The 10,701-nt window shown below is 39.5% G+C and overlaps 1 non-coding gene across 1 annotated transcript; it reads right to left on the reverse strand.

Annotated features, from left to right (window-relative positions):
* Nucleotides 1–9,845: 9,845 nt before the first annotated feature.
* LOC148577608 (small nucleolar RNA R71) lies at nt 9,846–9,953 on the reverse strand. The gene has a single exon (XR_015902901.1). It is a non-coding gene; the product is annotated as a small nucleolar RNA R71 (small nucleolar RNA).
* Between the last annotated feature and the right edge of the window lie 748 nt (nt 9,954–10,701).

Raw genomic sequence — 10,701 nt, forward strand, 5'->3', positions numbered from 1 at the left:
TTAATCTTTGAGGAACAGCAGAGCTCCACACCTTAATCTATGGAGTGCAGAAACTATACCGTTAAAAATACATAAGTGAAAGGTCCAGGCATGGCCGAAAGGCCAGCCCCCAAAACGTGATCACAGGATCAAAAATACAATCCAGGATGTCTAATACAATAGTAAACAGTCCTATTTATACTAAATTAGTTACTAGGGTTTACAGAAGTAAGTAATTGATGCATAAATCCACTTCTGGGGCCCACTTGGTGTGTGCTTGGGCTGAGCTTGAATGTTACACGTGCAGAGGCTCTTTCTGGAGTTGAACGCCAGGTTGTAACGTATTTCTGGCGTTCAACTCTGGTTTGTGACTTGTTTCTGGCGTTTAACTCCAGACAGCAGCGTAGAACTGGCGTTCAACGCCCTTTTACGTCATCTAAACTCGGCCAAAGTATAGACTATTATAAATTGCTGGAAAGCTCTGGATGTCTACTTTCCAACACAATTAGAAGCGCACCATTTTGAGTTCTGTAGCTCCAGAAAATCCACTTTGAGTGCAGGGAGGTCAGAATCTAACAACATCAGGAGTCCTTCTTCAACCTCTGAATCTGATTTTTGCTCTAGTCCATCAATTTCAGCCAGAAAATACTTGAAATCACAGAAAAACACACAAACTCATAGTAAAGTCCAGAAATGTGAATTTAACATAAAAACTAATGAAAACATCCCTAAAAGTAACTAGATTCTACTAAAAATATACTAAAAACAGTGCCAAAAAGCGTATAAATTATCCGCTCATCACAACACCAAACTTAAATTGTTGCTTGTCCCCAAGCAACTGAAAATCAAATAGGATAAAAAGAAGAGAATATACTATAAATTCCAAACTATCAATGAAACATAGCTCCAATTAAATGAGCGGGACTTGTAGCTTTTTGCCTCTTGAATAGTTTTGGCATCTCACTTTATCCATTGAAGTTCAGAATGATTGGCATCTATAGGAACTCAGAGTTCAGATAGTGTTATTGATTCTCCTAGTTCAGTATGATGATTCTTGAACACAGCTATTTTATGAGTCTTGGTCGTGGCCCTAAGCAGTTTGTTTTCCAGTATTACCACCGGATACATAAATGCCACAGACACATAATTGTGTGAACCTTTTCAGATTGTGACTCAGCTTTGCTAAAGTCCCCAATTAGAGGTGTCCAGGGTTCTTAAGCACACTCTTTTTTTGCTTTGGACCTTGACTTTAACCGCTCAGTCTCAAGTTTTCACTTGACACCTACATGCCACAAGCACATGGTTAGGGACAGCTTGGTTTAGCCGCTTAGGCCAGGATTTTATTCCTTTAGGCCCTCCTATCCACTGATGCTCAAAGCCTTGGGATCCTTTTTATTACCCGTGCCTTTTGGTTTTAAGGGCTATTGGCTTTTTGCTCTTGCCTTTTGGTCTTAAGAGCTTTGGCTTTTTCTGCTTGCTTTTTCTCTTTTTTTTTTCTATTTCTTTTGCTATTTTTTTCTGCAAGCTTTGTTCTTTGCTGCTTTTTCTTGCTTCAAGAATCATTTTTATGATTTTTCAAATTATCAAATAACATGTCTCCTTGTCATCATTCTTTCAAGAGCCAACATATTTAACATTCTAAAACAACAATTTCAAAAGACATATGCACTGTTCAGGCATTCATTCAGAAAACAAAAAGTATTGTCACCACATCAATATAATTAAACTAAGTTCAAGGATAAATTCGAAACTCATGTACTTCTTGTTCTTTTGAATTAAAATATTTTTCATTTAAGAGAGGTGATGGATTTATAGGACATTCATAACTTTAAGACATAGTTACTAAATACTAATGATCATGTAATGAAGACACAAACATGGATAAGCACTTAACATAGAGAAAACGAAAAACAGAGAATGTAAGAACAAGGAATGAGTCCACCTTAGTGATGGTGGCGTTTCCTTCTTGAGGAACCAATGATGTCCTTGAGCTCTTCTATGTCTCTTCCTTGTCTTTGTTGCTCCTCCCTCATTGCTCTTTAATCATCTCTTATTTCATGAAGGATGATGGAGTGCTCTTGATGTTCCACCCTTAATTGTCCCATGTTGGAACTTGATTTTCCTAGGGAGGTGTTGATTTGCTCCCAATAGTTTTGTGGAGGAAAATGCATTTGAGGCATCTCCGGGATCTCATGGTGATGAGCTTCATGCGTCTCTTGAGATCCATGAATGGGCTCTCTTGCTTGCTCCATCCTTTTCTTAGTGATGGGCTTCTCTTCCTCAATGGGAATGTCTCCTTCTATGAAAGCTCTAGCTGAGTAACATAGATGGCAAATAAGATGAGGAAAAGCTAGCCTTGCCCCAGGAGAGGGCTTTTCGGCTATTTTGTAGAGTTCAAGGGAGATGACTTTATGAACTTCTACTTCCTCTCCAATCATGATGCTGTGAATCATGATGGCCTGATCCACAGTAACTTCAGATCGGTTGCTAGTGGGGATGATGGAGCGTTGGATGAACTCCAACCATCCTCTAGCCACAGGCTTGAGGTCCAATCTTCTTAATTGAACCGGCTTGCCTTTGGAGTCAATCTTCCATTTAGCTCCTTCCACACATATGTCCATGAGGACTTGGTCCAACCTTTGATTAAAGTTGACCCTTCTAGTGTAGGGGCGTGCATCTCCTTGCATCATAGGCAAGTTAAACACCAACCTCACATTTTCCGGACTAAAATCTAAGTATTTCCCCCGAACCATTGTAATATAATTCTTTGGGTTTGGTTTCTTACTTTGATCATGGTTCCTAGTGATCCATGCATTGGCATAGAACTCTTGAACCATTAGGACGCCGACTTGTTGGATGGGGTTTGTTAGAACTTCCCAACCTCTTCTTTGGATTTCATGTCGGATCTCCAGATACTCATTCTTCTTGAGCTTGAAAGGGACCTCGGGGATCACCTTCTTCTTGACTACAACATCATAGAAGTGGTATTGATGAGCTTTGGAGATGAATCTTTCCATCTCCCATGACTCGGAGGTGGAAGCTTTTGTCTTCCCTTTCCCTTTTCTAGAGGATTCTCCGGTCTTAAGTGCCATCAATGGTAATGGAAAAACAAAAAGCTTATGCTTTTACCACACCAAACTTAAAATATTACTCGCCCTCGAGCAAGAGAAGAAAGAATAGATGAAGAAGAAGAAGAAATGGAGGAGAGGGAGAGAGAGATGTGTTTCGGCCAAGAAGGGGAAGAGAGGGTTGTGTTGTGTGAAAATGAGGAAGAATGGAGGGCTATATATAGGGAAGGGAGGGGGGTAAGGTTCGGCCATAACGGTGGGTTTTGGGTGGGAAAGTGATTTTGGATTTTCAAGGTAGGTGGAGTTTATGAGGTAGGTTTATGGGGAAGAGTGGATGGATGTGAGTGGTGAAGTGGTGATAGGGAAGAGAGATTGAGGTGATTGGTGAAGAGTTTTGGGGAAGAGTATTTATGGGATTGTGTGAAAGAGGGGTGAGAAGAAGTGAGTGGAGGTAGGTGGGGATCCTGTGGGGTCCACAGATCCTGAGGTGTTCAAGGATTTACAACCTTGCACCAAATTAGGCATGCAAAATGCCCTTGCACACAACTCTGGGCGTTCAGCGCCAGATTGGTGCTTGTTCTGGGCGTTGAACGCCCATTTGTTGCCCATTTCTGGCGTTGAACGCCAGAACCATGCTTGTTCTGGGCGTTCAGCGCCAGCTCTTCTCCAGGGTGCAATTCTGGCGTTCAAACGCCTAGATGCTGCCCATTTTGGGTGTTCAGCGCCAGAACCATGCTCTGTTCTGGCGTTGAACGCCAGCCAGATTCTTCTTACTGGCGTTTAAACGCCAGTAAGGTCTTCCTCCAGGAGGTGATTTTTCTTCTGCTGTTTTTGATTCCGTTTTCAATTTTTATATTTATTTTGTGACTCCACATGATCATGAACCTAATAAAACATGAAAGAACAAGAAAAATAAAATTAGATAAATAAAAATTGGGTTGCCTCCTAACAAGCGCTTCTTTAATGTCAATAGCTTGACAGTGGGCCCTCATGGAGCCTTACAGATGTTCAGAGCATTGTTGAGACTCCCCAACACCAAACTTAGAGTTTGGATATGGGAGTTCAACATCAAACTTAGAGTTTGGTTGTGGCCTCCCAACACCAAACTTAAAGTTTGACTGTGGGGGCTCTGGTTGGCTCTGCAGTGAGAGAAGCTTTTTATGCTTCCTCTCTATGTTTACTGATGAGCGGATAATTTATACGCTTTTTGGCATTGTTTTTAGTATATTTTTAGTAGGATCTAGTTACTTTTAGGGATGTTTTCATTAGTTTTTATGTTAAATTCACATTTCTGGACTTTACTATGAGTTTGTGTGTTTTTCTGTGATTTCAGGTATTTTCTGGCTGAAATTGAGGGACTTGAGCAGAAATCAGATTCAGAGGTTGAAGAAGGACTGCTGATGCTGTTGGATTCTGACCTCCCTGCACTCAAAGTGGATTTTCTGGAGCTACAAAACTCGAAATGGCGCGCTTCCAATTGCGTTGGAAAGTAGACATCCAGGGCTTTCCAGCAACGTATAATAGTCCATACTTTGGCCAAGAATAGACGACGTAAACTGGCGTTCAACGCCAGCTTTCTATCCAAATCTGGAGTCCAGCGCCAGAAAAGGAGCCAAAACCAGAGTTGAACGCCCAAACTGGCACAAAAGCTGGCGTTCAACTCCAAGACGGACCTCTACACGTGCAACACTCAAAGCTCAGCCCAAGCACACACCAAGTGGGCCCCGGAAGTGGATTTATGCATCAATTACTTACTTTTGTAAACCCTAGTAGCTAGTTTATTATAAATAGGACATTTCACTATTGTATTAGACATCCTGGATCCTGGATTGTATTCTGATCTTGTGATCTCGTTTTGGGGGCTGGCCATCTCGGCCATGCCTGGACCCTTCACTTATGTATTTTTAACGGTAGAGTTTCTACACTCCATAGATTAAGGTGTGGAGCTCTGCTGTTCCTCAAAGATTAATGCAAAGTACTACTGTTTTCTATTCAATTCATCTTATTTCGCTTCTAAGATATTCATTCGTACTTTAATCTGAATGTGATGAACGTGACAATCATCATCATTCCCTATGAACGCGTGCCTGACAACAACCTCCGTTCTACCTTCGACTGAACGAGTATCTCTTAGATCTCCTAACCAGAATCTTCGTGGTGTAAGCTAGAATGATGGCGGCATCCAAGAGAATCCGGAAGGTCTAAACCTTGTCTGTGGTATTCCGAGTAGGATTCAATGATTGGATGACTGTGACGAGCTCCAAACTCGCGATTGCAGGGCGTTAGTGACAGACGCAAAAGGATAGTAAATCCTATTCCAGCATGATCGAGAACCGACAGATGAATAGCCGTGCCGTGACAGGGTGCGTTGACCATTTTCACTGAGAGGATAAGATGAAGCCATTGACAAGGGTGATGCCTCCAGACGATTAGCCGTGCCGTGACAGGGCATTGGATCATTTTCCCGAGAGATGACCGAAAGTAGCCATTGACAGTGGTGATGTATCACATAAAGCCAGCCATGGAAAGGAGTAAGACTGATTGGATGAAGATAGCAGGAAAGCAGAGGTTCAGAGGAACGAAAGCATCTCTATTCGCTTATCTGAAACTCTCACCAATGATTTACATAAGTATTTCTATCCCTGTTTTATTATATTATTTTCGAAAACTCCATAATCATTTGATATCCGCCTGACTGAGATTTACAAGGTGACCATAGCTTGCTTCATACCGACAATCTCCGTGGGATTCGACCCTTACTCACGTAAGGTATTACTTGGACGACCTAGTGCACTTACTGGTTAGTTATGTGAAGTTGTGAAGATATGTTTAGACCATGGTCCTGTGCATCCGTTTTTGGTGCCATTGCCAGGGAATCAATTTCGAACAACAATTCACAACCTGAGTAGCAATTTCGCATACCAAGTTTTTGGCGCCGTTGCCGGGGATTGTTCGAGTTTGGACAACTGACGGTTCATCCTATTGCTCAGATTAGGTAATTTTCTTTTTGTTTTGTTTTCAAAAAGTTTTCAAAAAGAGTAAACTATCATTTGTACCCACGAAAGTTGAAAACGCTGACATATCTACCCATAGAAAAAGGAAATTACCATTTGTACCCATCAAAAATAATTTTTACAAGCAAAATTATCCAAACCTTAAAAAATCATCTAAAAACCCCAAAATACCCTTATCATTACCACTGCTACCATCATCCCTATCTCTCTCTTCGCATCACATGAACACTCTCCGATCTAACCTCCATTTCTCTGCCACAAATCACCTCTGTCACAAACCACCTCATTGCCACTCCTTCATCACCATAACCTTCACCTTTGGAGGAATCAAAATCACCCCAGAGAGGAATTTGAAATGGATGATGATGGGTGAGAGTCAAAACTGGATCTTGGTTTCAGCTGAATCTGAAGCTGTTTGAGGGAACAAAACATTGAAAAGGGTGTCATGGAGAAAGCTAATAGAAATAGGACAAAAAAGAACACAGATCCAAGGTGAGAAGAGAGTGAGGAGAGAGGATTAAATCTGAACAATCAAACACAGAAGCCTCATGTATTTGGATTCACTTTTTCTGTGAGAAAAGAAAAATGGTGAAAGAGACAGAAAGAGAGAGAGAGAGCTCACCGCGAATTTGGTTCGCAAAGGGGACCGCGGTGGTGGCGGCTGGCGCGGTGGCCCGTCAGGGACACTGGTTCGGTGATGAGGAGAAGGTAGCCCCGGTAGGTGAGGGTGGTCGGCGGTGAAAAGAAGAGAAGGGGCACTGCGGCTCTAGGGTTGCTAGCGGCGGCGAAGCAGGGACGGGGTGGGTGCGAAGGTCCTCTGTTTGGCAAGAGCGAGACAGGGAAGGAGAGAAGGAGGGGTGGTCACTGACACTGACACTGGAGGTTGCAAGAACGGAAACAGAGGCAATTTGGGGTTAGTGGTGGTGGTGGTGGTGGTAAGGTGATGAGTAGATGAGGATGATGGAGTGGTTAGTGGGGAGCATACCAGTGCTTGTGGGTTGGGAAGATGGAGGGCTTGGCTTCATGGTGTACTTGCACCATGAAGGTGCTCTTCTTCTCCGGGGAAGCGGCAGCAAGTGTTGCTGTGACTGTGAGGATGAAAGAAAGGAGGGTGTGACAAGGAGCCATTGGAGCAGCGGTGGGGACTGAGTGGGAAGTAATGGTGAGAGTGTGTTAGAAAGGAAAAGAGGGGTGGTGGCTGGGTGAAGAGGGTTAGGGTTAGAAAGGGATTTGGGTGAAGGAGGTGGTGTGGTGGTGAAGATAAGGGTAATTTAGGAATTTTAGGTAATTTTTTAGGGTTTGGATAATTTTGCATGTAAAAATCATTTTTCATGGGTACAAATGGTAATTTTCTTTTTCTATGGATAGATATGTCAGCGTTTTCAACTTTCGTGGGTACAAATGGTAGTTTACTCTTTCAAAAAAAAAATCTTTCAAAAATTTTTTCTTTTGTTTTCGAAAAAATAAAAATGTTTTCAAAAATTTTATAATTTTATTGAAAATTTTTAAGAATGAATTCTAGTGTTTCATGAAGCATGTGAAGCCTGGCTGGCTGTAAAGCCATGTCTAAAGTTATTTGGACTGAGGCAGCAATTTGTTATCAAGAGCAAGCTAGTTGTTGTTAATCCACCTGCTGCTGTTCCTGATTTACATGCTAAAGCTTGGCTGGCCATTGGCCATGTCTTGTGTTTTGGACTGGAGCTTTCATTGAAAGCTTGGCTGGCTAGTGAGCCATGTCTAATTCCTGGACTGAAGCTTTAGACTAAGAATGCAAGATTCCTGGAATTCATATTAAAAATTTTGGAATCCTTATTTTTATTTTTCACATAATAATTTTCGAAAAAAAAATCCAAAAAAAAATTAGAAAATCATAAAAATATTTTTCTGTTTCTTGTTTGAGTCTTGAGTCATGTTATAAGTTTGGTGTCAATTGCATATGCATCTTGCATTGTTCGAAAATTCATGCATTCATAGTATTCTTCATGATCTTCAAGTTGTTCTTGGTAAGTCTTCTTGTTTGATCTTTGCATTTGCATGTTTTGTGTCTTTTCTTGTTTTTCATATGCATTCTTGAATTCTTAGTGCCTAAGCATTAAAGAATTCTAAGTTTGGTGTCTTGCATATTTTCTTTGCATTAAAAATTTTTCAAAAATGTGTTCTTGGTGTTCATCTTGACATTCAAAGTGTTCTTGGTGTTCATCTTGACATTCATAGCATTCTTGCATGAATTCATTGTTTTGATCTAAAAATTTCATGCATTGCATCATTTTTCTTCTTTTTCTCTTTCATCATAAAAATTTAAAAAATAAAAAAAAATCTTTCCCTTTTTCTCTCCTCAAATTCGAAAATTTGGATTGACTTTTTCAAAAATTTTTAAAATCAAGTTGTTTCTTATGAGTCAAATCAAATTTTCAATTTGAAAATCTTATCTTTTTCAAAATCTTTTTCAAAAATCAAATCTTTTTCAAATTTCTTAGTTATTTTTGAAAATTTCAAAAATATTTTTCAAAAATCATTTTCTTACTTTCTTTTTTCACATGATTTTCGAAAATAACATCATCAATTAATGTTTTGATTAAAAAATTTCAAGTTTGTTACTTGCTTGTTAAGAAAGATTCAAACTTTAAGTTCTAGAATCATATCTTGTGATTTCTTGTGAATCAAGTCATTAATTGTGATTTTAAAAATCAAATCTTTTTCAAAACTAATTCCTATCATATCTTTTCAAAAATATCTTCTCATCATACCTTTTTCAAAAAAAAATAAAAAAAAATTTCAAAATATCTTTTCTAACTTCCTAACTTTTTATCTTTTTTTAAATTTGTTTCAACTAACTAACTAACTTTTTGTTTGTTTCTTATCTTTTTCAAAACTACCTAACTAACGATCTCTCTCTAATTTTCGAAAATATCTTCCCTCTTTTTCAAAAATTTCTTTTTAATTAACTAATTATTTTTATTTTTGATTTCAAAATTTTTCGAAAATTACTAACCTTTTTCAAAAACTATTTTCGAAAATCACTAACCCTTTTTCAAAAATTATTTTCGAAAATTCTCCCTCTTCCATCTTATTCTATTTATTCATTCATCTACTAACATCTCATCTCACATCTATACCCTCCTCACAGTTGTGATTCTTCCATTACATTACATTCTTTGTCTCCCTCTTTTCTCCCACTCAAAAGGATCCCTATACTGTGGTATAAAGGATCTCTATTATTATTATTTTTCTGTGCCCTCTTCTTTGTCATATGAGCAGGAGCAAGGACAAGAACATTCTTGTTGAAGCAGATCCAGAACCTGAAAGGACTCTGAAGAGAAAATTAAAAGAAGCTAAATTACAACAATCCAGAGATAACCTTTCAGAAATTTTCGAACAGGAAGAGGAGATGGCAGCTGAAAATAATAATAATGCAAGGAGGATGCTTGGTGACTTTACTGCACCTAATTCCAATTTACATGGAAGAAGCATCTCCATTCCTGCCATTGGAGCAAACAACTTTGAGCTGAAACCTCAATTAGTTTCTCTGATGCAGCAGAACTGCAAGTTTCATGGACTTCCATCTGAAGATCCTTTTCAGTTCTTAACTGAATTCTTGCAGATATGTGATACTGTTAAGACTAATGGAGTAGATCCTGAAGTCTACAGGCTCATGCTTTTCCCTTTTGCTGTAAGAGACAGAGCTAGAATATGGTTGGACTCTCAACCTAAAGATAGCCTGAACTCTTGGGATAAGCTGGTCACGGCTTTCTTAGCCAAGTTCTTTCCTTCTCAAAAGCTGAGCAAGCTTAGAGTGGATGTTCAAACTTTCAAACAGAAAGAAGGTGAATCCCTCTATGAAGCTTGGGAAAGATACAAACAGTTGACCAAAAAGTGTCCTTCTGACATGCTTTCAGAATGGACCATCCTGGATATATTCTATGATGGTTTATCTGAGCTATCAAAGATGTCACTGGACACTTCTGCAGGTGGATCCATTCACCTAAAGAAAACGCCTGCAGAAGCTCAAGAACTCATTGACATGGTTGCAAATAACCAGTTCATGTACACTTCTGAAAGGAATCCTGTGAATAATGGGACGCCTATGAAGAAGGGAGTTCTTGAAGTTGATACTCTGAATGCCATATTGGCTCAGAACAAAATATTGACTCAGCAAGCCAATATGATCTCTCAAAGTCTGAATGGAATGCAAGCTGCATCCAACAGTACTCAAGAGGCTTCTTATGAAGAAGAAGCTTATGATCCTGAGAACCCTGCAATAGCAGAGATGAATTACTTAGGTGAACCTTATGGAAACACCTATAACTCATCATGGAGAAATCATCCAAATTTCTCATGGAAGGATCAAAAGCCTCAACAAGGCTTTAATAATGGTGGAAGAAACAGGTTTAACAATAATAAACCTTTTCCATCATCCACTCAGCAACAGACAGAGAACTCTGAACGAAATACTTCTAATTTAGCAAACTTAGTCTCTTATCTATCTAAGGCCACTGTAAGTTTCATGAATGAAACAAGGTCTTCCATTAGAAATTTGGAAGCACAAGTGGGCCAGCTGAGTAAGAGGATCACTGAAATCCCTCCTAGTACTCTCCCAAGTAATACAGAAGAGAACCCAAAAGGAGAGTGCAAGGCCATTG

The sequence above is a fragment of the Arachis ipaensis genome, chromosome B1, assembly GCF_059453495.1.
Source record: "Arachis ipaensis isolate K30076 ecotype BB chromosome B1, ASM5945349v1, whole genome shotgun sequence".
NCBI lineage: Eukaryota > Viridiplantae > Streptophyta > Magnoliopsida > Fabales > Fabaceae > Arachis > Arachis ipaensis.